The following is a 24,717-nucleotide window of genomic DNA, read 5'->3' as shown; positions in this document are numbered from 1 at the left end:
CCTTCTCTGTCACCTTCTACTCTGTGTCTCTAGTCGTCCTGCCCGTCTCTCGTTTGTTTCCTTGTCTTGTTCTGTGTTTCTCCGCTCATCATAATGTCAAACCCCACCAGTTCCACTACAGCCACCACCACTGCCATCGTCTACACCTCCACCTCAGCCACTGCCACCACTATCACATGGTGTGCCGCATTACTCCCCCCTCAGTCCGTCCCCCCGCTCCTCACTCTCCCATCTCCCTCCCTATTTGTCACCTCATCCCCGGCTCCTCCCTCCCATGCCTCCTCCAATCCCTTCCTTCCCCTCCCTCCCCCTGCTCCTTCCGGTTTTGTGGCCCCGCTAGGGTGGTTGCCCGAAGAGCTACAGCTCATGCTCAACACTCCCGTTCGCCCTCGTCGTCATCATCTTCACCGTCGCCTTCGCCATCACCCTCAGCGTATCCGTTGCCGACTCCAGCACCGAGACCTGCCACTCCCCGCCACATTCCAGTCGTTCCCATCCCCCACACCTCCTCCGCCACCGTCAAGCGCCCCTGTGGCACCCCTGCCTCCTCTACTCCCAAAAAGGCTCCGCCTTATTCCCCTTTCCCAACACATGATGCCATGGATGTCTCCCCGCCTGCCCCCCTCCTCATCCTCCTCCACCCCCTCCTACCATTACCTCCTCTCCCGTCCTGATCCCTCCTTTCTTGAAGCCTGGAACCTCACCCTCTTCCTTCGACAGAATTTTCCTGGTGCCCCCATTTCCCTCCTTACTCCTCGCTGTAGTTCGGTGCTCATCTCCTCCCCCAGCCCTACCCTCCACATGGACCTCCTTTCCCCCATCCCTGTCACCCGCGTTGGACCTAATGCCTCCCTCACCCCTGCTCCTTCCCCATCTCCCTCCCGCCAACCCCAAACCCCGCGTCGCCCGCCGACCCTCACCGCCGTGATTACTCGGCTTAGTCTGGCGATCATGGAGGAGCAGGTGTTGGCAGAGCTCAAGGCGCATCCCCATCTGGAGGTGCGTGCAGTTCGCCGCATTCATAACTCTGCTGGCCCCACCCGCCTTATGTGGGTCTCTTCCGAGAACGCCCCCTCCATCGATCGTCTCCTGAAGGAGGGTGCCCTTACCTTTCACCGCCGCTACCCAGTTGACCCTTCCCGTTCCCCTCCTCAATCCCTCTGGTGCCAGAGGTGCTTGTGGTACAATGTGCACCCTACATCTGAGTGCCACAAGGCCCCCACCTGCCCGCACTGTAGGCAAGCCCACCTTCTCAGGCAGAGCCCCAATCTCCAGTTCCCCCCCTCCTGTAATACCTGTAACCTAACTCACCTCACTTACTCCCAGAAATGTAAAGCCCGACCCTCTCCTACCACTCCTGAGCTCACCGTTCCTGCCCGCCCTCTGGACGCCCCCACCCCTTCTGGCAATTCCTTGCATCCACCCTCTATGCTGAGGACATCATCAGATTGCTCACCATTGTCCTTCAGAATGTTCATCCTTTTCAGCGCCCCCACACCCTGCAACAGGTATCCCTCGCCGCCCGTTCCGTTTTCCACCTGAAAATGTACGCCACCTACTCCAACAACCAGGCCCATTTCACCTTCTCCCGCCTTGACACCCTTGTCTCAATCCCTGTCATGGCACGACAGCACCGTCTCCTTTTCAACAACACCCGCTCCCTTCCCGCCAACAAGAACCTCTTCCTGCACACCCTTGCCACCCACCGCGTGGACGCCTTCCTCCTCAATGAAACCTTCCTCCAACCCCACCACACCGTCCACACTTCGCCATACCTCCTTCACCGTTCTCATAATCCCCTCCCGATTGCGCATGGTGGAGTGGCCATTGGTCACCACCGCCAGATCCCTGTTCGGCTCCAACCTCTCCTTCCCAACCCCACCGAACACCTGATCCTTAGTCTCTTCTTCCCCAGCCTTACCGTTACCTGCGCCACCATCTATGTCCGCCCTAACGCCCCTATTCCCTTCGACTTACTCTCCCACGTTGACCGTACCTTCTCCTCCTATGTGATCACCGCCGACCTCAACATCCACAGTTGTTCCGCAGCAAAGTTACGGCAGTGGCATCGGTTCCTCTCCTCCCTTCAAGGCGACCTCATCCCCATCCCCCAGCACACCCGTCCCGAATCCAACTGCATTCCTGATGTTGTCCTTTCCTCCGTAAACCTCCTTGACAGCATAACGGTGGATGTCCTGGAACCTATTGGTAGCGACCATCTCCCTGTCCTCCTCACCGTTTCAGACGGTCGTCGCCCCCACCCCGACCCTCATCATGACCCTCCCCCTAAGTATGTCCATGACTATTCCCGTGCCAACTGCAATGCCTACTGGGATACCCTCTCCACTCGGGTTGATAGCCACCCCTTCACCTACCGTCACCCTGACGATGTAACCCATGCCGCCACCTTTCTCCAGCAGACCTTGTCTGAGGCCGTGGAGGCCCACGTCCCTACTGTCGCTATCCACCCACACCGTCCTACCTCACCCCCACAGGCCGTCCTCCTCCTCCGTGAATGCCGCCGTCTCTACCGTGCCTTCCTCCATACGCGTGACCCGGACACACTACGACCCCACCGGCAACTCCAACGACACATTCGTAATTTGCTCGTGGCCAAGAAACGCTGGAACTGGCGACAGACATGCACCCATTTAAATGCTACCTTCCCTATCGACTCATCCAAGTTCTGGTCCGCCTTCCATTGCCTTACCGGAACTAAACCCTCCCCCTACTATTCTCTTCTCCATGATGATCACCCCTTCCCTGACACCCATAGTAAGGCCAATCACTTTGCCTCCTACCTGTGTGATGTCTTTTCCATCCCCGATGATCCCCAGTTCGATTACTCCCTCTTTCCAGATGTCCCCGATCGAACTGAGACCTCTCTCCCTTCCCTCGCACCTGGTATCCAGTACTTGGACAACATAACACACACGGAACTCAATGCCTCAATCACTACACAGGATCTATTGCTACACTCCGCACAAAACGCAACACCGCTCCTGGTCACCTCACCTTCACAAAGCTCCTGCCTCTTTCCTCTCCACCTTGGCCAGGCTCTACAATGTAGTCCTGTCCACCAGTTACTACCCCAACCTGTGTAAAACCTCCTGTGTCCTGATGTTCCTTAAACCTGTCAAACCGCCGTCTACCGTCTCTTCCTACCGTCCCATCAGCCTTACCTCAGTCTTCAGCAAGGTCCTGGAATCTATCCTCTCCCGCCGCATCCACCAGCATCTCCGCCAGCACCGCCTCCTTCCGGTTACCCAGTGTGGCTTTCCGCCGTCCTTCTCTTCCGACGACCCTCTCCTTCACCTCACTCATCTCCTTTCCGACCAGCTTAATTCCCGTTGCCTCGCTATCTTCCTCTCCCTGGACTTCTAACGAGCTTATGACCGTGTATGGCATTCCGGTCTCCTCTTCAAGCTCCAAACCTTCGCCCTTCCCATTAACTACGTCTGTCTGATCGGCTCCTTTCTCTCCCACCGTCCTTCCTACGTCACCATCCATAACACGGATTCCTACACATTTTTCCCTCTGCCGATGTGCCCCAAGGCACCATCCTCTCCCCCCTTCTGTACCTTTTGTATACGGCGGACATGCCGCCGTTGTCACCCCCCATCCACCTTCTCCAGTTTGCCGATGACACAGCCTTCCTTGCCCTTGCCCCCACCCTGCAGCGCTCCCAACACCTTCTTCAATCCCATCTTGACCGGTTCACTGCTTGGTGCAACCAGTGGTTGCTCAAGGTCAATCCCTCCAAAACCCATTCGATCATTGTAGGCAAAACCACCCCTTCCTTCCGCCTCCTTGATTTCTATCTCACCATCTATGGCCGTCCTATCGCCGTCACTCCCACCCTCAAGTACCTTGGCGTCACCCTCATCCATCGCCTCTCCTGGACCCCACATCTCTGGACAATCCAAGCCAAGGCACACTCCCGACTCCGCCTCCTCAAGCTCCTTTTGGGCCGTACGTGGGGTCTGGGCCCCTCCACCCTCCTCCACACCTATAAATCCCTCATCCGTCCTTTCCTCTGATACGCCCATCCATCCTGGATCTCTGCCTCCTCTTCCTTTTATAAATCCCTTCAAATCCTTGAACGCCATGCTCTCCGCCTCGCCTATCGCATCCGTCTCCCCTCCTCCATGTAGATCCAGTACGATCTCCTTCCTTTCCCCCACCTCCTCCTTTTCCTTGAAAGGATATGGGTCCTGTACACCTCCCGCAAACTCGACACGCCTCAACCGCTTGTCTCGCCCATCCTCTCCCACCCCCGCCCACTGCCGCGCTTGTATTCCCACGTCCCACCCGGTCTCCATCTCTCCACCCTCCTTACCCACTCCCAAGGTGGCTTCCGGCAGCTCCCCCTCCCTGATGATGTCATCCTCCCCTCCATCTACCCCTCCTATCAACTTTGATTCTACCCCCCCCCCCCACTTCCTGTGGTCTCTCCTCTTGGCACCCTCCCTCCCTTCTCTTTCATTTTCCCCCGTCCCCTTCCTCCACCCCTCTTCCCCCGGGCTCCCCCCTTTTTTCCTCCTCTCCCCCAGTCTCCCTTGCCCATGGCATCTGCCCTCCCCTCTCCCTGTTCCACTCCCCTTCCTTCTCGCCCTCCCTTGGCACGTCCCCGGACTCGCACACGCTCAGCGAACATTCGTGCGCCGGAGATCATCGCCATCAGTGTATCTACATTTTTTGCCCGCAGTTTTTATTGCATTGTCTGTGCCACCTCTATGTCATATTATTGTACCACTCAAGGCTCAAGGCAGGGTAATATGCTGCTGCCAGCCCGCCTTGTATGAGGTGAATAAAATTACAATAAAGAAAAAAAACCCGAGGAAAAACATACTTACCTGGCGTAGAGGATAGCGTGATCATGAAGGCAGTTCCTCTGGGGTGAGGCTCGTCCATTGCACTTCGGTCGAGCTGACCCCCGCGATTACTCCAAATGCGAGTAACTTGGGCGCATAATTATTGGTAGTCGGGACTGCGTTCGTGCAGTCTCGGTGTTAATCTATAGTGCAATCAAAGCCTCTTCTCGTGGTAAATGAGAAGCACTGTCAGTGAGTTATTTACCAGCTTCTTGTAAGCGATGATGCCTCCACTAGAAACGACAAAATGCACTAGGACACGGCGTCGAAACCCACAGCCAGCGCACTCCTCGTTAACCGCGTGGCACGCGCGCTCGTAATAACAACGGCAGCCGCGAGATGGCTCAGGCGATCTAACTTGGCTACGATTTCGGTATTAACGGTCGAACGGCCCCTTTTAGCTTTCTCTGTCCATAAACAGATTGTGCGCCAAACGTTATTCGAGGGCGCGGCATTCCCTGCAAGCACAGTGGCTGCTGTGGCGCGAGCCGGCGTACAGGGGCTGTCGGCCAGCCGAACGCTTTGGCGCCTGTGGCAAGGTACATGACGGGCCGGAAGCAAGCGTCTAGCGTAGCGTCTAGAGACTTGCAGACTTGCGGCACTTGAGGAGCTTGTGGGGATGTGAACCGAAGGAAGCAACATGACGAGCTGCACCGAAAACGAGAAACATCGATTCTAGCCAACAGCGCCCTGTGCTCCCAGGCGGCCACCCATCCTAGCCCAACCTCTGTGATCGGACGAGAACCGGCGTATTTTACCCGTTTCTTACCCCGTTGCCGTTGGCGAGTGAATGCTGCAACGTGTGCGGCAAGTCAGCTTCGGATCCTCACTTAGCTTCCACACACAGTGAATATCTTCCTGGCCATGACAGTTTCCCTCCTGCTCTAAGTAATGGCCTTTCGTCGCAGTGGTTGTGTTTCATCTGACAACTTTGCAGGCAACCCAAAATAACGCTTGGAAATGAGCAATTGAAGCACGAGGAGGACTGAAAACAGCCGCATGAAATTATTAAGCTCGGTTTCGATTGCAACAATTCCAATCAAACACTCACGTACACTAATTGCAGAGATAGTTAGGATTAATAAATTCGTTATTGAATCACTGAATTCACAAAAAAAAATACACTTTCTTGTTTAATATCATTTCATTACACTTCAGAACTGTTACTACTTCATAAACAAGCAATTTAATTTATCCCTACTTACTCCATGTCCAAGCAAAGAGACAGGAAGGGGTGAATGTAAGGCCTGCAGTAGTTTCAAATGTTTGCACATGTAAAAATACTCCAGCGCCGGTCCCCGCCAGCGCTAGTCACCCCCAGCAGCCAGCGGTGGTCGTTGCTGCCTACAGCAGCAGCGGAGGCGTCTACACCAGCCAGCCAACTGGGTCGCCCCCACAGCCAGCGACAGTCTCCTTCGCTCTTCGTCCTTCTCTGTCACCTTCTACTCTGTGTCTCTAGTCGCCCTGCCCGTCTCTCGTTTGTTTCCTTGTCTTGTTCTGTGTTTCTCCACTCATCATAATGTCAAACCCCACCAGTTCCACTACAGCCACCACCACTGCCATCGTCTACACCTCCACCTCAGCCACTGCCACCACTATCACATGGTGTGCCGCATTACTCCCCCCTCAGTCCGTCCCCCCGCTCCTCACTCTCCCATCTCCCTCCCTATTTGTCACCTCATCCCCGGCTCCTCCCTCCCATGCCTCCTCCAACCCCTTCCTTCCCCTCCCTCCCCCTGCTCCTTCCGGTTTTGTGGCCCCGCTAGGGTGGTTGCCCGAAGAGCTACAGCTCATGCTCAACACTCCCGTTCGCCCTCGTCGTCATCATCTTCACCGTCGCCTTCGCCATCACCCTCAGCGTATCCATTGCCGACTCCAGCACCGAGACCTGCCACTCCCCGCCACATTCCAGTCGTTCCCATCCCCCACACCTCCTCCGCCACCGTCAAGCGCCCCTGTGGCACCCCTGCCTCCTCTACTCCCAAAAAGGCTCCGCCTTATTCCCCTTTCCCAACACATGATGCCATGGATGTCTCCCCGCCTGCCCCCCTCCTCATCCTCCTCCACCCCCTCCTACCATTACCTCCTCTCCCGTCCTGATCCCTCCTTTCTTGAAGCCTGGAACCTCACCCTCTTCCTTCGACAGAATTTTCCTGGTGCCCCCATCTCCCTCCTTACTCCTCGCTGTAGTTCGGTGCTCATCTCCTCCCCCAGCCCTACCCTCCACATGGACCTCCTTTTCCCCATCCCTGTCACCCGCGTTGGACCTAATGCCTCCCTCACCCCTGCTCCTTCCCCATCTCCCTCCCGCCAACCCCAAACCCCGCGTCGCCCGCCGACCCTCACCGCCGTGATTACTCGGCTTAGTCTGGCGATCATGGAGGAGCAGGTGTTGGCAGAGCTCAAGGCGCATCCCCATCTGGAGGTGCGTGCAGTTCGCCGCATTCATAACTCTGCTGGCCCCACCCGCCTTATGTGGGTCTCTTCCGAGAACGCCCCCTCCATCGATCGTCTCCTGAAGGAGGGTGCCCTTACCTTTCACCGCCGCTACCCAGTTGACCCTTCCCGTTCCCCTCCTCAATCCCTCTGGTGCCAGAGGTGCTTGTGGTACAATGCGCACCCTACATCTGAGTGCCACAAGGCCCCCACCTGCCCGCACTGTAGGCAAGCCCACCTTCTCAGGCAGAGCCCCAATCTCCAGTTCCCCCCCTCCTGTAATACCTGTAACCTAACTCACCTCACTTACTCCCAGAAATGTAAAGCCCGACCCTCTCCTACCACTCCTGAGCTCACCATTCCTGCCCGCCCTCTGGACGCCCCCACCCCTTCTGGCAATTCCTTGCATCCACCCTCTATGCTGAGGACATCATCAGATTGCTCACCATTGTCCTTCAGAATGTTCATCCTTTTCAGCGCCCCCACACCCTGCAACAGGTATCCCTCGCCGCCCGTTCCGTTTTCCACCTGAAAATGTACGCCACCTACTCCAACAACCAGGCCCATTTCACCTTCTCCCGCCTTGACACCCTTGTCTCAATCCCTGTCATGGCACGACAGCACCGTCTCCTTTTCAACAACACCCGCTCCCTTCCCGCCAACAAGAACCTCTTCCTGCACACCCTTGCCACCCACCGCGTGGACGCCTTCCTCCTCAATGAAACCTTCCTCCAACCCCACCACACCGTCCACACTTCGCCATACCTCCTTCACCGTTCTCATAATCCCCTCCCGATTGCGCATGGTGGAGTGGCCATTGGTCACCACCGCCAGATCCCTGTTCGGCTCCAACCTCTCCTTCCCAACCCCACCGAACACCTGATCCTTAGTCTCTTCTTCCCCAGCCTTACCGTTACCTGCGCCACCATCTATGTCCGCCCTAACGCCCTTATTCCCTTCGACTTACTCTCCCACGTTGACCGTACCTTCTCCTCCTATGTGATCACCGCCGACCTCAACATCCACAGTTGTTCCGCAGCAAAGTTACGGCAGTGGCATCGGTTCCTCTCCTCCCTTCAAGGCGACCTCATCCCCATCCCCCAGCACACCCGTCCCGAATCCAACTGCATTCCTGATGTTGTCCTTTCCTCCGTAAACCTCCTTGACAGCATAACGGTGGATGTCCTGGAACCTATTGGTAGCGACCATCTCCCTGTCCTCCTCACCGTTTCAGACGGTCGTCGCCCCCACCCCGACCCTCGTCATGACCCTCCCCCTAAGTATGTCCATGACTATTCCCGTGCCAACTGCAATGCCTACTGGGATACCCTCTCCACTCGGGTTGATAGCCACCCCTTCACCTACCGTCACCCTGACGATGTAACCCATGCCGCCACCTTTCTCCAGCAGACCTTGTCTGAGGCCGTGGAGGCCCACGTCCCTACTGTCGCTATCCACCCACACCGTCCTACCTCACCCCCACAGGCCGTCCTCCTCCTCCGTGAATGCCGCCGTCTCTACCGTGCCTTCCTCCATACGCGTGACCCGGACACACTACGACCCCACCGGCAACTCCAACGACACATTCGTAATTTGCTCGTGGCCAAGAAACGCTGGAACTGGCGACAGACATGCACCCATTTAAATGCTACCTTCCCTATCGACTCATCCAAGTTCTGGTCCGCCTTCCATTGCCTTACCGGAACTAAACCCTCCCCCTACTATTCTCTTCTCCATGATGATCACCCCTTCCCTGACACCCATAGTAAGGCCAATCACTTTGCCTCCTACCTGTGTGATGTCTTTTCCATCCCCGATGATCCCCAGTTCGATTACTCCCTCTTTCCAGATGTCCCCGATCGAACTGAGACCTCTCTCCCTTCCCTCGCACCTGGTATCCAGTACTTGGACAACATAACACACACGGAACTCAATGCCTCAATCACTACACAGGATCTATTGCTACACTCCGCACAAAACGCAACACCGCTCCTGGTCACCTCACCTTCACAAAGCTCCTGCCTCTTTCCTCTCCACCTTGGCCAGGCTCTACAATGTAGTCCTGTCCACCGGTTACTACCCCAACCTGTGTAAAACCTCCCGTGTCCTGATGTTCCTTAAACCTGTCAAACCGCCGTCTACCGTCTCTTCCTACCGTCCCATCAGCCTTACCTCAGTCTTCAGCAAGGTCCTGGAATCTATCCTCTCCCGCCGCATCCACCAGCATCTCCGCCAGCACCGCCTCCTTCCGGTTACCCAGTGTGGCTTTCCGCCGTCCTTCTCTTCCGACGACCCTCTCCTTCACCTCACTCATCTCCTTTCCGACCAGCTTAATTCCCGTTGCCTCGCTATCTTCCTCTCCCTGGACTTCTAACGAGCTTATGACCGTGTATGGCATTCCGGTCTCCTCTTCAAGCTCCAAACCTTCGCCCTTCCCATTAACTACGTCTGTCTGATCGGCTCCTTTCTCTCCCACCGTCCTTCCTACGTCACCATCCATAACACGGATTCCTACACATTTTTCCCTCTGCCGATGTGCCCCAAGGCACCATCCTCTCCCCCCTTCTGTACCTTTTGTATACGGCGGACATGCCGCCGTTGTCACCCCCCCATCCACCTTCTCCAGTTTGCCGATGACACAGCCTTCCTTGCCCTTGCCCCCACCCTGCAGCGCTCCCAACACCTTCTTCAATCCCATCTTGACCGGTTCACTGCTTGGTGCAACCAGTGGTTGCTCAAGGTCAATCCCTCCAAAACCCATTCGATCATTGTAGGCAAAACCACCCCTTCCTTCCGCCTCCTTGATTTCTATCTCACCATCTATGGCCGTCCTATCGCCGTCACTCCCACCCTCAAGTACCTTGGCGTCACCCTCATCCATCGCCTCTCCTGGACCCCACATCTCTGGACAATCCAAGCCAAGGCACACTCCCGACTCCGCCTCCTCAAGCTCCTTTTGGGCCGTACGTGGGGTCTGGGCCCCTCCACCCTCCTCCACACCTATAAATCCCTCATCCGTCCTTTCCTCTGATACGCCCATCCATCCTGGATCTCTGCCTCCTCTTCCTTTTATAAATCCCTTCAAATCCTTGAACGCCATGCTCTCCGCCTCGCCTATCGCATCCGTCTCCCCTCCTCCATGTAGATCCAGTACGATCTCCTTCCTTTCCCCCACCTCCTCCTTTTCCTTGAAAGGATATGGGTCCTGTACACCTCCCGCAAACTCGACACGCCTCAACCGCTTGTCTCGCCCATCCTCTCCCACCCCCGCCCACTGCCGCGCTTGTATTCCCACGTCCCACCCGGTCTCCATCTCTCCACCCTCCTTACCCACTCCCAAGGTGGCTTCCGGCAGCTCCCCCTCCCTGATGATGTCATCCTCCCCTCCATCTACCCCTCCTATCAACTTTGATTCTACCCCCCCCCCCCACTTCCTGTGGTCTCTCCTCTTGGCACCCTCCCTCCCTTCTCTTTCATTTTCCCCCGTCCCCTTCCTCCACCCCTCTTCCCCCGGGCTCCCCCCTTTTTTCCTCCTCTCCCCCAGTCTCCCTTGCCCATGGCATCTGCCCTCCCCTCTCCCTGTTCCACTCCCCTTCCTTCTCCCCCTCCCTTGGCACGTCCCCGGACTCGCACACGCTCAGCGAACATTCGTGCGCCGGAGATCATCGCCATCAGTGTATCTACATTTTTTGCCCGCAGTTTTTATTGCATTGTCTGTGCCACCTCTATGTCATATTATTGTACCACTCAAGGCTCAAGGCAGGGTAATATGCTGCTGCCAGCCCGCCTTGTATGAGGTGAATAAAATTACAATAAAGAAAAAAAACCCGAGGAAAAACATACTTACCTGGCGTAGAGGATACCGTGATCATGAAGGCAGTTCCTCTGGGGTGAGGCTCGTCCATTGCACTTCGGTCGAGCTGACCCCCGCGATTACTCCAAGAGCGAGTAACTTGGGCGCATAATTATTGGTAGTCGGGACTGCGTTCGTGCAGTCTCGGTGTTAATCTATAGTGCAATCAAAGCCTCTTCTCGTGGTAAATGAGAAGCACTGTCAGTGAGTTATTTACCTGCTTCTTGTAAGCGATGATGCCTCCACTAGAAACGACAAAATGCACTAGGACACGGCGTCGAAACCCACAGCCAGCGCACTCCTCGTTAACCGCGTGGCACGCGCGCTCGTAATAACAACGGCAGCCGCGAGATGGCTCAGGCGATCTAACTTGGCTACGATTTCGGTATTAACGGTCGAACGGCCCCTTTTAGCTTTCTCTGTCCATAAACAGATTGTGCGCCAAACGTTATTCGAGGGCGCGGCATTCCCTGCAAGCACAGTGGCTGCTGTGGCGCGAGCCGGCGTACAGGGGCTGTCGGCCAGCCGAACGCTTTGGCGCCTGTGGCAAGGTACATGACGGGCCGGAAGCAAGCGTCTAGCGTAGCGTCTAGAGACTTGCAGACTTGCGGCACTTGAGGAGCTTGTGGGGATGTGAACCGAAGGAAGCAACATGACGAGCTGCACCGAAAACGAGAAACATCGATTCTAGCCAACAGCGCCCTGTGCTCCCAGGCGGCCACCCATCCTAGCCCAACCTCTGTGATCGGACGAGAACCGGCGTATTTTACCCGTTTCTTACCCCGTTGCCGTTGGCGAGTGAATGCTGCAACGTGTGCGGCAAGTCAGCTTCGGATCCTCACTTAGCTTCCACACACAGTGAATATCTTCCTGGCCATGACAGTTTCCCTCCTGCTCTAAGTAATGGCCTTTCGTCGCAGTGGTTGTGTTTCATCTGACAACTTTGCAGGCAACCCAAAATAACGCTTGGAAATGAGCAATTGAAGCACGAGGAGGACTGAAAACAGCCGCATGAAATTATTAAGCTCGGTTTCGATTGCAACAATTCCAATCAAACACTCACGTACACTAATTGCAGAGATAGTTAGGATTAATAAATTCGTTATTGAATCACTGAATTCACAAAAAAAATACACTTTCTTGTTTAATATCATTTCATTACACTTCAGAACTGTTACTACTTCATAAACAAGCAATTTAATTTATCCCTACTTACTCCATGTCCAAGCAAAGAGACAGGAAGGGGTGAATGTAAGGCCTGCAGTAGTTTCAAATGTTTGCACATGTAAAAATACTCCAGCGCCGGTCCCCGCCAGCGCTAGTCACCCCCAGCAGCCAGCGGTGGTCGTTGCTGCCTACAGCAGCAGCGGAGGCGTCTACACCAGCCAGCCAACTGGGTCGCCCCCACAGCCAGCGACAGTCTCCTTCGCTCTTCGTCCTTCTCTGTCACCTTCTACTCTGTGTCTCTAGTCGCCCTGCCTGTCTCTCGTTTGTTTCCTTGTCTTGTTCTGTGTTTCTCCGCTCATCATAATGTCAAACCCCACCAGTTCCACTACAGCCACCACCACTGCCATCGTCTACACCTCCACCTCAGCCACTGCCACCACTATCACATGGTGTGCCGCATTACTCCCCCCTCAGTCCGTCCCCCCGTTCCTCACTCTCCCATCTCCCTCCCTATTTGTCACCTCATCCCCGGCTACTCCCTCCCATGCCTCCTCCAATCCCTTCCTTCCCCTCCCTCCCCCTGCTCCTTCCGGTTTTGTGGCCCCGCTAGGGTGGTTGCCCGAAGAGCTACAGCTCATGCTCAACACTCCCGTTCGCCCTCGTCGTCATCATCTTCACCGTCGCCTTCGCCATCACCCTCAGCGTATCCGTTGCCGACTCCAGCACCGAGACCTGCCACTCCCCGCCACATTCCAGTCGTTCCCATCCCCCACACCTCCTCCGCCACCGTCAAGCGCCCCTGTGGCACCCCTGCCTCCTCTACTCCCAAAAAGGCTCCGCCTTATTCCCCTTTCCCAACACATGATGCCATGGATGTCTCCCCGCCTGCCCCCCTCCTCATCCTCCTCCACCCCCTCCTACCATTACCTCCTCTCCCGTCCTGATCCCTCCTTTCTTGAAGCCTTCAACCTCACCCTCTTCCTTCGACAGAATTTTCCTGGTGCCCCCATCTCCCTCCTTACTCCTCGCTGTAGTTCGGTGCTCATCTCCTCCCCCAGCCCTACCCTCCACATGGACCTCCTTTCCCCCATCCCTGTCACCCGCGTTGGACCTAATGCCTCCCTCACCCCTGCTCCTTCCCCATCTCCCTCCCGCCAACCCCAAACCCCGCGTCGCCCGCCGACCCTCACCGCCGTGATTACTCGGCTTAGTCTGGCGATCATGGAGGAGCAGGTGTTGGCAGAGCTCAAGGCGCATCCCCATCTGGAGGTGCGTGCAGTTCGCCGCATTCATAACTCTGCTGGCCCCACCCGCCTTATGTGGGTCTCTTCCGAGAACGCCCCCTCCATCGATCGTCTCCTGAAGGAGGGTGCCCTTACCTTTCACCGCCGCTACCCAGTTGACCCTTCCCGTTCCCCTCCTCAATCCCTCTGGTGCCAGAGGTGCTTGTGGTACAATGCGCACCCTACATCTGAGTGCCACAAGGCCCCCACCTGCCCGCACTGTAGGCAAGCCCACCTTCTCAGGCAGAGCCCCAATCTCCAGTTCCCCCCCTCCTGTAATACCTGTAACCTAACTCACCTCACTTACTCCCAGAAATGTAAAGCCCGACCCTCTCCTACCACTCCTGAGCTCACCGTTCCTGCCCGCCCTCTGGACGCCCCCACCCCTTCTGGCAATTCCTTGCATCCACCCTCTATGCTGAGGACATCATCAGATTGCTCACCATTGTCCTTCAGAATGTTCATCCTTTTCAGCGCCCCCACACCCTGCAACAGGTATCCCTCGCCGCCCGTTCCGTTTTCCACCTGAAAATGTACGCCACCTACTCCAACAACCAGGCCCATTTCACCTTCTCCCGCCTTGACACCCTTGTCTCAATCCCTGTCATGGCACGACAGCACCGTCTCCTTTTCAACAACACCCGCTCCCTTCCCGCCAACAAGAACCTCTTTCTGCACACCCTTGCCACCCACCGCGTGGACGCCTTCCTCCTCAATGAAACCTTCCTCCAACCCCACCACACCGTCCACACTTCGCCATACCTCCTTCACCGTTCTCATAATCCCCTCCCGATTGCGCATGGTGGAGTGGCCATTGGTCACCACCGCCAGATCCCTGTTCGGCTCCAACCTCTCCTTCCCAACCCCACCGAACACCTGATCCTTAGTCTCTTCTTCCCCAGCCTTACCGTTACCTGCGCCACCATCTATGTCCGCCCTAACGCCCCTATTCCCTTCGACTTACTCTCCCACGTTGACCGTACCTTCTCCTCCTATGTGATCACCGCCGACCTCAACATCCACAGTTGTTCCGCAGCAAAGTTACGGCAGTGGCATCGGTTCCTCTCCTCCCTTCAAGGCGACCTCATCCCCATCCCCCAGCACACCCGTCCCGAATCCAACTGCATTCCTGATGTTGTCCTTTCCTCCGTAAACCTCCTTGACAGCATAACGGTGGATGTCCTGGAACCTATTGGTAGCGACCATCTCCCTGTCCTCCTCACCGTTTCAGACGGTCGTCGCCCCCACCCCGACCCTCGTCATGACCCTCCCCCTAAGTATGTCCATGACTATTCCCGTGCCAACTGCAATGCCTACTGGGATACCCTCTCCACTCGGGTTGATAGCCACCCCTTCACCTACCGTCACCCTGACGATGTAACCCATGCCGCCACCTTTCTCCAGCAGACCTTGTCTGAGGCCGTGGAGGCCCACGTCCCTACTGTCGCTATCCACCCACACCGTCCTACCTCACCCCCACAGGCCGTCCTCCTCCTCCGTGAATGCCGCCGTCTCTACCGTGCCTTCCTCCATACGCGTGACCCGGACACACTACGACCCCACCGGCAACTCCAACGACACATTCGTAATTTGCTCGTGGCCAAGAAACGCTGGAACTGGCGACAGACATGCACCCATTTAAATGCTACCTTCCCTATCGACTCATCCAAGTTCTGGTCCGCCTTCCATTGCCTTACCGGAACTAAACCCTCCCCCTACTATTCTCTTCTCCATGATGATCACCCCTTCCCTGACACCCATAGTAAGGCCAATCACTTTGCCTCCTACCTGTGTGATGTCTTTTCCATCCCCGATGATCCCCAGTTCGATTACTCCCTCTTTCCAGATGTCCCCGATCGAACTGAGACCTCTCTCCCTTCCCTCGCACCTGGTATCCAGTACTTGGACAACATAACACACACGGAACTCAATGCCTCAATCACTACACAGGATCTATTGCTACACTCCGCACAAAACGCAACACCGCTCCTGGTCACCTCACCTTCACAAAGCTCCTGCCTCTTTCCTCTCCACCTTGGCCAGGCTCTACAATGTAGTCCTGTCCACCGGTTACTACCCCAACCTGTGTAAAACCTCCCGTGTCCTGATGTTCCTTAAACCTGTCAAACCGCCGTCTACCGTCTCTTCCTACCGTCCCATCAGCCTTACCTCAGTCTTCAGCAAGGTCCTGGAATCTATCCTCTCCCGCCGCATCCACCAGCATCTCCGCCAGCACCGCCTCCTTCCGGTTACCCAGTGTGGCTTTCCGCCGTCCTTCTCTTCCGACGACCCTCTCCTTCACCTCACTCATCTCCTTTCCGACCAGCTTAATTCCCGTTGCCTCGCTATCTTCCTCTCCCTGGACTTCTAACGAGCTTATGACCGTGTATGGCATTCCGGTCTCCTCTTCAAGCTCCAAACCTTCGCCCTTCCCATTAACTACGTCTGTCTGATCGGCTCCTTTCTCTCCCACCGTCCTTCCTACGTCACCATCCATAACACGGATTCCTACACATTTTTCCCTCTGCCGATGTGCCCCAAGGCACCATCCTCTCCCCCCTTCTGTACCTTTTGTATACGGCGGACATGCCGCCGTTGTCACCCCCCATCCACCTTCTCCAGTTTGCCGATGACACAGCCTTCCTTGCCCTTGCCCCCACCCTGCAGCGCTCCCAACACCTTCTTCAATCCCATCTTGACCGGTTCACTGCTTGGTGCAACCAGTGGTTGCTCAAGGTCAATCCCTCCAAAACCCATTCGATCATTGTAGGCAAAACCACCCCTTCCTTCCGCCTCCTTGATTTCTATCTCACCATCTATGGCCGTCCTATCGCCGTCACTCCCACCCTCAAGTACCTTGGCGTCACCCTCATCCATCGCCTCTCCTGGACCCCACATCTCTGGACAATCCAAGCCAAGGCACACTCCCGACTCCGCCTCCTCAAGCTCCTTTTGGGCCGTACGTGGGGTCTGGGCCCCTCCACCCTCCTCCACACCTATAAATCCCTCATCCGTCCTTTCCTCTGATACGCCCATCCATCCTGGATCTCTGCCTCCTCTTCCTTTTATAAATCCCTTCAAATCCTTGAACGCCATGCTCTCCGCCTCGCCTATCGCATCCGTCTCCCCTCCTCCATGTAGATCCAGTACGATCTCCTTCCTTTCCCCCACCTCCTCCTTTTCCTTGAAAGGATATTGGTCCTGTACACCTCCCGCAAACTCGACACGCCTCAACCGCTTGTCTCGCCCATCCTCTCCCACCCCCGCCCACTGCCGCGCTTGTATTCCCACGTCCCACCCGGTCTCCATCTCTCCACCCTCCTTACCCACTCCCAAGGTGGCTTCCGGCAGCTCCCCCTCCCTGATGATGTCATCCTCCCCTCCATCTACCCCTCCTATCAACTTTGATTCTACCCCCCCCCCCCCCCACTTCCTGTGGTCTCTCCTCTTGGCACCCTCCCTCCCTTCTCTTTCATTTTCCCCCGTCCCCTTCCTCCACCCCTCTTCCCCCGGGCTCCCCCCTTTTTTCCTCCTCTCCCCCAGTCTCCCTTGCCCATGGCATCTGCCCTCCCCTCTCCCTGTTCCACTCCCCTTCCTTCTCGCCCTCCCTTGGCACGTCCCCGGACTCGCACACGCTCAGCGAACATTCGTGCGCCGGAGATCATCGCCATCAGTGTATCTACATTTTTTGCCCGCAGTTTTTATTGCATTGTCTGTGCCACCTCTATGTCATATTATTGTACCACTCAAGGCTCAAGGCAGGGTAATATGCTGCTGCCAGCCCGCCTTGTATGAGGTGAATAAAATTACAATAAAGAAAAAAAACCCGAGGAAAAACATACTTACCTGGCGTAGAGGATACCGTGATCATGAAGGCAGTTCCTCTGGGGTGAGGCTCGTCCATTGCACTTCGGTCGAGCTGACCCCCGCGATTACTCCAAATGCGAGTAACTTGGGCGCATAATTATTGGTAGTCGGGACTGCGTTCGTGCAGTCTCGGTGTTAATCTATAGTGCAATCAAAGCCTCTTCTCGTGGTAAATGAGAAGCACTGTCAGTGAGTTATTTACCAGCTTCTTGTAAGCGATGATGCCTCCACTAGAAACGACAAAATGCACTAGGACACGGCGTCGAAACCCACAGCCAGCGCACTCCTCGTTAACCGCGTGGCACGCGCGCTCGTAATAACAACGGCAGCCGCGAGATGGCTCAGGCGATCTAACTTGGCTACGATTTCGGTATTAACGGTCGAACGGCCCCTTTTAGCTTTCTCTGTCCATAAACAGATTGTGCGCCAAACGTTATTCGAGGGCGCGGCATTCCCTGCAAGCACAGTGGCTGCTGTGGCGCGAGCCGGCGTACAGGGGCTGTCGGCCAGCCGAACGCTTTGGCGCCTGTGGCAAGGTACATGACGGGCCGGAAGCAAGCGTCTAGCGTAGCGTCTAGAGACTTGCAGACTTGCGGCACTTGAGGAGCTTGTGGGGATGTGAACCGAAGGAAGCAACATGACGAGCTGCACCGAAAACGAGAAACATCGATTCTAGCCAACAGCGCCCTGTGCTCCCAGGCGGCCACCCATCCTAGCCCAACCTCTGTGATCGGACGAGAACCGGCGTATTTTACCCGTTTCTTACCCCGTTGCCGTTGGCGAGTGAATGCTGCAACGTGTGTGGCAAGTCAGCTTCGGATCCTCACTTAGCTTCCACACACATTGAATATCTTCCTGGCCATGACAGTTTCCCTCCTGCTCTAAGTAATGGCCTTTCGTCGCAGTGGTTGTGTTTCATCTGACAACTTTGCAGGCAACCCAAAATAACGCTTGGAAATGAGCAATTGAAGCACGAGGAGTACTGAAAACAGCCGCATGAAATTATTAAGCTCGGTTTCGATTGCAACAATTCCAATCAAACACTCACGTACACTAATTGCAGAGATAGTTAGGATTAATAAATTCGTTATTGAATCACTGAATTCACAAAAAAAATACACTTTCTTGTTTAATATCATTTCATTACACTTCAGAACTGTTACTACTTCATAAACAAGCAATTTAATTTATCCCTACTTACTCCATGTCCAAGCAAAGAGACAGGAAGGGGTGAATGTAAGGCCTGCAGTAGTTTCAAATGTTTGCACATGTAAAAATACTCCAGCGCCGGTCCCCGCCAGCGCTAGTCACCCCCAGCAGCCAGCGGTGGTCGTTGCTGCCTACAGCAGCAGCGGAGGCGTCTACACCAGCCAGCCAACTGGGTCGCCCCCACAGCCAGCGACAGTCTCCTTCGCTCTTCGTCCTTCTCTGTCACCTTCTACTCTGTGTCTCTAGTCGCCCTGCCCGTCTCTCGTTTGTTTCCTTGTCTTGTTCTGTGTTTCTCCGCTCATCATAATGTCAAACCCCACCAGTTCCACTACAGCCACCACCACTGCCATCGTCTACACCTCCACCTCAGCCACTGCCACCACTATCACATGGTGTGCCGCATTACTCCCCCCTCAGTCCGTCCCCCCGCTCCTCACTCTCCCATCTCCCTCCCTATTTGTCACCTCATCCCCGGCTCCTCCCTCCCATGCCTCCTCCAACCCCTTCCTTCCCCTCCCTCCCCCTGCTCCTTCCGGTTTTGTGGCCCCGCTAGGGTGGTTGCCCGAAGAGCTACAGCTCATGCTCAACACTCCCGTTCGCCCTCGTCGTCATCATCTTCACCGTCGCCTTCGCCATCACCCTCAGCGTATCCATTGCCGACTCCAGCACCGAGACCTGCCACTCCCCGCCACATTCCAGTCGTTCCCATCCCCCACACCTCCTCCGCCACCGTCAAGCGCCCCTGTGGCACCCCTGCCTCCTCTACTCCCAAAAAGGCTCCGCCTTATTCCCCTTTCCCAACACATGATGCCATGGATGTCTCCCCGCCTGCCCCCCTCCTCATCCTCCTCCACCCCCTCCTACCATTACCTCCTCTCCCGTCCTGATCCCTCCTTTCTTGAAGCCTGGAACCTCACCCTCTTCCTTCGACAGAATTTTCCTGGTGCCCCCATCTCCCTCCTTACTCCTCGCTGTAGTTCGGTGCTCATCTCCTCCCCCAGCCCTACCCTCCACATGGACCTCCTTTTCCCCATCCCTGTCACCCGCGTTGGACCTAATGCCTCCCTCACCCCTGCTCCTTCCCCATCTCCCTCCCGCCAACCCCAAACCCCGCGTCGCCCGCCGACCCTCACCGCCGTGATTACTCGGCTTAGTCTGGCGATCATGGAGGAGCAGGTGTTGGCAGAGCTCAAGGCGCATCCCCATCTGGAGGTGCGTGCAGTTCGCCGCATTCATAACTCTGCTGGCCCCACCCGCCTTATGTGGGTCTCTTCCGAGAACGCCCCCTCCATCGATCGTCTCCTGAAGGAGGGTGCCCTTACCTTTCACCGCCGCTACCCAGTTGACCCTTCCCGTTCCCCTCCTCAATCCCTCTGGTGCCAGAGGTGCTTGTGGTACAATGCGCACCCTACATCTGAGTGCCACAAGGCCCCCACCTGCCCGCACTGTAGGCAAGCCCACCTTCTCAGGCAGAGCCCCAATCTCCAGTTCCCCCCCTCCTGTAATACCTGTAACCTAACTCACCTCACTTACTCCCAGAAATGTAAAGCCCGACCCTCTCCTACCACTCCTGAGCTCACCGTTCCTGCCCGCCCTCTGGACGCCCCCACCCCTTCTGGCAATTCCTTGCATCCACCCTCTATGCTGAGGACATCATCAGATTGCTCACCATTGTCCTTCAGAATGTTCATCCTTTTCAGCGCCCCCACACCCTGCAACAGGTATCCCTCGCCGCCCGTTCCGTTTTCCACCTGAAAATGTACGCCACCTACTCCAACAACCAGGCCCATTTCACCTTCTCCCGCCTTGACACCCTTGTCTCAATCCCAGTCATGGCACGACAGCACCGTCTCCTTTTCAACAACACCCGCTCCCTTCCCGCCAACAAGAACCTCTTCCTGCACACCCTTGCCACCCACCGCGTGGACGCCTTCCTCCTCAATGAAACCTTCCTCCAACCCCACCACACCGTCCACACTTCGCCATACCTCCTTCACCGTTCTCATAATCCCCTCCCGATTGCGCATGGTGGAGTGGCCATTGGTCACCACCGCCAGATCCCTGTTCGGCTCCAACCTCTCCTTCCCAACCCCACCGAACACCTGATCCTTAGTCTCTTCTTCCCCAGCCTTACCGTTACCTGCGCCACCATCTATGTCCGCCCTAACGCCCCTATTCCCTTCGACTTACTCTCCCACGTTGACCGTACCTTCTCCTCCTATGTGATCACCGCCGACCTCAACATCCACAGTTGTTCCGCAGCAAAGTTACGGCAGTGGCATCGGTTCCTCTCCTCCCTTCAAGGCGACCTCATCCCCATCCCCCAGCACACCCGTCCCGAATCCAACTGCATTCCTGATGTTGTCCTTTCCTCCGTAAACCTCCTTGACAGCATAACGGTGGATGTCCTGGAACCTATTGGTAGCGACCATCTCCCTGTCCTCCTCACCGTTTCAGACGGTCGTCGCCCCCACCCCGACCCTCGTCATGACCCTCCCCCTAAGTATGTCCATGACTATTCCCGTGCCAACTGCAATGCCTACTGGGATACCCTCTCCACTCGGGTTGATAGCCACCCCTTCACCTACCGTCACCCTGACGATGTAACCCATGCCGCCACCTTTCTCCAGCAGACCTTGTCTGAGGCCGTGGAGGCCCACGTCCCTACTGTCGCTATCCACCCACACCGTCCTACCTCACCCCCACAGGCCGTCCTCCTCCTCCGTGAATGCCGCCGTCTCTACCGTGCCTTCCTCCATACGCGTGACCCGGACACACTACGACCCCACCGGCAACTCCAACGACACATTCGTAATTTGCTCGTGGCCAAGAAACGCTGGAACTGGCGACAGACATGCACCCATTTAAATGCTACCTTCCCTATCGACTCATCCAAGTTCTGGTCCGCCTTCCATTGCCTTACCGGAACTAAACCCTCCCCCTACTATTCTCTTCTCCATGATGATCACCCCTTCCCTGACACCCATAGTAAGGCCAATCACTTTGCCTCCTACCTGTGTGATGTCTTTTCCATCCCCGATGATCCCCAGTTCGATTACTCCCTCTTTCCAGATGTCCCCGATCGAACTGAGACCTCTCTCCCTTCCCTCGCACCTGGTATCCAGTACTTGGACAACATAACACACACGGAACTCAATGCCTCAATCACTACACAGGATCTATTGCTACACTCCGCACAAAACGCAACACCGCTCCTGGTCACCTCACCTTCACAAAGCTCCTGCCTCTTTCCTCTCCACCTTGGCCAGGCTCTACAATGTAGTCCTGTCCACCGGTTACTACCCCAACCTGTGTAAAACCTCCCGTGTCCTGATGTTCCTTAAACCTGTCAAACCGCCGTCTACCGTCTCTTCCTACCGTCCCATCAGCCTTACCTCAGTCTTCAGCAAGGTCCTGGAATCTATCCTCTCCCGCCGCATCCACCAGCATCTCCGCCAGCACCGCCTCCTTCCGGTTACCCAGTGTGGCTTTCCGCCGTCCTTCTCTTCCGACGACCCTCTCCTTCACCTCACTCATCTCCTTTCCGACCAGCTTAATTCCCGTTGCCTCGCTATCTTCCTCTCCCTGGACTTCTAACGAGCTTATGACCGTGTATGGCATTCCGGTCTCCTCTTCAAGCTCCAAACCTTCGCCCTTCCCATTAACTACGTCTGTCTGATCGGCTCCTTTCTCTCCCACCGTCCTTCCTACGTCACCATCCATAACACGGATTCCTACACATTTTTCCCTCTGCCGATGTGCCCCAAGGCACCATCCTCTCCCCCCTTCTGTACCTTTTGTATACGGCGGACATGCCGCCGTTGTCACCCCCCCATCCACCTTCTCCAGTTTGCCGATGACACAGCCTTCCTTGCCCTTGCCCCCACCCTGCAGCGCTCCCAACACCTTCTTCAATCCCATCTTGACCGGTTCACTGCTTGGTGCAACCAGTGGTTGCTCAAGGTCAATCCCTCCAAAACCCATTCGATCATTGTAGGCAAAACCACCCCTTCCTTCCGCCTCCTTGATTTCTATCTCACCATCTATGGCCGTCCTATCGCCGTCACTCCCACCCTCAAGTACCTTGGCGTCACCCTCATCCATCGCCTCTCCTGGACCCCACATCTCTGGACAATCCAAGCCAAGGCACACTCCCGACTCCGCCTCCTCAAGCTCCTTTTGGGCCGTACGTGGGGTCTGGGCCCCTCCACCCTCCTCCACACCTATAAATCCCTCATCCGTCCTTTCCTCTGATACGCCCATCCATCCTGGATCTCTGCCTCCTCTTCCTTTTATAAATCCCTTCAAATCCTTGAACGCCATGCTCTCCGCCTCGCCTATCGCATCCGTCTCCCCTCCTCCATGTAGATCCAGTACGATCTCCTTCCTTTCCCCCACCTCCTCCTTTTCCTTGAAAGGATATGGGTCCTGTACACCTCCCGCAAACTCGACACGCCTCAACCGCTTGTCTCGCCCATCCTCTCCCACCCCCGCCCACTGCCGCGCTTGTATTCCCACGTCCCACCCGGTCTCCATCTCTCCACCCTTCTTACCCACTCCCAAGGTGGCTTCCGGCAGCTCCCCCTCCCTGATGATGTCATCCTCCCCTCCATCTACCCCTCCTATCAACTTTGATTCTACCCCCCCCCACTTCCTGTGGTCTCTCCTCTTGGCACCCTCCCTCCCTTCTCTTTCATTTTCCCCCGTCCCCTTCCTCCACCCCTCTTCCCCCGGGCTCCCCCCTTTTTTCCTCCTCTCCCCCAGTCTCCCTTGCCCATGGCATCTGCCCTCCCCTCTCCCTGTTCCACTCCCCTTCCTTCTCCCCCTCCCTTGGCACGTCCCCGGACTCGCACACGCTCAGCGAACATTCGTGCGCCGGAGATCATCGCCATCAGTGTATCTACATTTTTTGCCCGCAGTTTTTATTGCATTGTCTGTGCCACCTCTATGTCATATTATTGTACCACTCAAGGCTCAAGGCAGGGTAATATGCTGCTGCCAGCCCGCCTTGTATGAGGTGAATAAAATTACAATAAAGAAAAAAAACCCGAGGAAAAACATACTTACCTGGCGTAGAGGATACCGTGATCATGAAGGCAGTTCCTCTGGGGTGAGGCTCGTCCATTGCACTTCGGTCGAGCTGACCCCCGCGATTACTCCAAATGCGAGTAACTTGGGCGCATAATTATTGGTAGTCGGGACTGCGTTCGTGCAGTCTCGGTGTTAATCTATAGTGCAATCAAAGCCTCTTCTCGTGGTAAATGAGAAGCACTGTCAGTGAGTTATTTACCAGCTTCTTGTAAGCGATGATGCCTCCACTAGAAACGACAAAATGCACTAGGACACGGCGTCGAAACCCACAGCCAGCGCACTCCTCGTTAACCGCGTGGCACGCGCGCTCGTAATAACAACGGCAGCCGCGAGATGGCTCAGGCGATCTAACTTGGCTACGATTTCGGTATTAACGGTCGAACGGCCCCTTTTAGCTTTCTCTGTCCATAAACAGATTGTGCGCCAAACGTTATTCGAGGGCGCGGCATTCCCTGCAAGCACAGTGGCTGCTGTGGCGCGAGCCGGCGTACAGGGGCTGTCGGCCAGCCGAACGCTTTGGCGCCTGTGGCAAGGTACATGACGGGCCGGAAGCAAGCGTCTAGCGTAGCGTCTAGAGACTTGCAGACTTGCGGCACTTGAGGAGCTTGTGGGGATGTGAACCGAAGGAAGCAACATGACGAGCTGCACCGAAAACGAGAAACATCGATTCTAGCCAACAGCGCCCTGTGCTCCCAGGCGGCCACCCATCCTAGCCCAACCTCTGTGATCGGACGAGAACCGGCGTATTTTACCCGTTTCTTACCCCGTTGCCGTTGGCGAGTGAATGCTGCAACGTGTGCGGCAAGTCAGCTTCGGATCCTCACTTAGCTTCCACACACAGTGAATATCTTCCTGGCCATGACAGTTTCCCTCCTGCTCTAAGTAATGGCCTTTCGTCGCAGTGGTTGTGTTTCATCTGACAACTTTGCAGGCAACC

At 56.0% G+C, this 24,717-nt stretch overlaps 4 non-coding genes across 4 annotated transcripts; all 4 read left to right on the top strand.

Moving 5' to 3' along the window:
• Positions 1–4,848: 4,848 nt before the first annotated feature.
• Positions 4,849–5,011, top strand: LOC126291858 (U1 spliceosomal RNA). Its single transcript, XR_007551899.1, has one exon. It is a non-coding gene; the product is annotated as a U1 spliceosomal RNA (small nuclear RNA).
• Positions 5,012–11,149: 6,138 nt separating this feature from the next.
• LOC126291850 (U1 spliceosomal RNA) lies at positions 11,150–11,312 on the top strand. The gene has a single exon (XR_007551898.1). It is a non-coding gene; the product is annotated as a U1 spliceosomal RNA (small nuclear RNA).
• Positions 11,313–17,451: 6,139 nt separating this feature from the next.
• Positions 17,452–17,614, top strand: LOC126291846 (U1 spliceosomal RNA). Its single transcript, XR_007551895.1, has one exon. It is a non-coding gene; the product is annotated as a U1 spliceosomal RNA (small nuclear RNA).
• A 6,134-nt stretch (positions 17,615–23,748) lies between these two features.
• On the top strand, positions 23,749–23,911 carry LOC126291842 (U1 spliceosomal RNA). Its single transcript, XR_007551894.1, has one exon. It is a non-coding gene; the product is annotated as a U1 spliceosomal RNA (small nuclear RNA).
• The last annotated feature ends 806 nt before the right edge of the window (positions 23,912–24,717 follow it).

Source organism: Schistocerca gregaria, chromosome 1 (genome assembly GCF_023897955.1).
Source record: "Schistocerca gregaria isolate iqSchGreg1 chromosome 1, iqSchGreg1.2, whole genome shotgun sequence".
NCBI classification, from domain to species: domain Eukaryota; kingdom Metazoa; phylum Arthropoda; class Insecta; order Orthoptera; family Acrididae; genus Schistocerca; species Schistocerca gregaria.
The sequence above is the reverse complement of the archived record's forward strand: the minus strand, read 5'-3'. Positions and strand labels throughout refer to the sequence as shown.